A 1,825-nucleotide genomic window follows, 5' to 3' on the forward strand; every position below is an offset into this window, starting at 1 on the left:
CCCCGATTGGTGTGGCGCATGCGCGGCGAGACAAACAAGATGGCGGCGTCTTGACACGAGAACATGATACCACTTCCAAGTAGGTTAGATTAGGTTAGGTTAGGTTAAGTTAGGTTGAGTTGGGTTGGGTTGGATTGGGTTAGGTTGGGTTGGATTACTTTAGGTTAGGTTGAGTTAGGTTAGATTGGGTTAGATTAAATTGGGTTGGGTTGGGTTGGGTTGGGTTAGGTTAGGTTAGGTTAGGTTAGGGTTACGTAAGGTTATAAGAAGAAGTTGTGTTGTAAGAAATAGGTTGTCAGGTTGAAGTTAGGTTAGGTTAGGTCATGGTTGGTTAGGTTAGGTTAGGTTAGGTTAGGTTGGGTTAGGTTAGGTTAGGTTAGGTTGAAGTTAGGTTGGTAAGTTGGAAGAAGCTAGGTTGTGGGCTAGGTTAGGTTAGGTTAGGAGGTTAGGTTGGTTAGGTTGGTTAGGTTAGGTTAGGTTAGGCTGGTTAGTTAGGTTAGGTTAGGTTAGGTTAGGCTGGTTGTGTTGTGGGTTAGGTTGTGTTAGGGTTAGTTAGGTTGGTTAGGTTAGGTTAGGTTAGGCTGGTTAGAAGAAGTTTAGGTTAGGTTGGTTAGGCTAGGTTTAAAGTTAGGTTGGTTAGGTTAGGTTAGGTTAGGTTGGTTAGGTTGGGTTAGGGTTAGTGTTGAAGTAGTTGAAGTTGAGTTAGGTTGGTTAGGATTAGGTTAGGTTGGGTAAGAAGTTAGGTTAGGTTAGGATTGTAAGAAGAAGTTGTGGTTGTGCTTTCAGTTGGTTAGGTTAGGTTAGGTTAAGAAGTTAGGTTGGTTAGGTTAAGAAGAAGTAGGTTAGGTTATGTGTTGTAGTTGAAGTTAGGTTAGGCTGGTTGTGTTGAAGAAGTTGTGTCAAGTTAGGTTAGGTTAGAAAAGCTAAAGGTTGAAATAGGTTAGGTTAGGTTGGTTAGGTTAGGTTAGGTTGGGTTGCGTTGGATTAGGTTAGGTAAGGTTAGAATCACATTTATTACCGGAAATTAAGTTTATATGCACGTATGCATATGTGTTCCGTACGCCTAACCGCGAGAAATCGGATAGCGCGGCCGTATGCGTGACTCGACCTATTTATCTTGTTTTAATGTGCAACAGGAAGAAAATATTCAAGCCCCATGTATCAAGAGTTGATAATATCAGAATAAAAGTAATTTCCTACGAAATTTTACTATGTTACTCGTTCAATATATAGCCACTTTATTTTTACTGTTGGATACTCACTCCAAATAAAAGATACTTTACTTTTACTATTAGTTATTCAGTATAAAAATGTTTTATTTGAACAATAGGGAGATTTTTTAAAATCTTTTATGATGTCTTAATTCCACTGCAGTAGAATACAAAAGATGAAGTTAATTATTCTCAATCCTCAAATATTTTTTTCTCGTCTATGACATCTTAACATCAGAGAGAAAAAAATCATTCTATCTATATATCTATTTTTCTACGGAATAATTAATAATTACACTTTTTAATCTACTTTTGATCATACAGGCGTTCTAGAATTCATATGTATCATCCCATCAAATAACGGTGGTAATTATATATACTTTTATCTTGCAGGAAATGTTCGTGTTGCAAACTTTTTTTTTAAGGAGAGTTATTTTTTCAGGAATGTTTTTTTATTCCATGCTATTAAAATCTTTATTACCTTGAGTTTTATGTTTCACTTTTATGTCTTTTACAATGCAAATGATTTTTGAGGAAAGCTGAAAGAGCAGTCGACGCGTCCGTAACACATTATGATAAAAATAGCTCGACATGTCAATTAATGTGTTGCAACT

This window comes from Penaeus vannamei, chromosome 33, assembly GCF_042767895.1.
Source record: "Penaeus vannamei isolate JL-2024 chromosome 33, ASM4276789v1, whole genome shotgun sequence".
Taxonomy (NCBI): domain Eukaryota; kingdom Metazoa; phylum Arthropoda; class Malacostraca; order Decapoda; family Penaeidae; genus Penaeus; species Penaeus vannamei.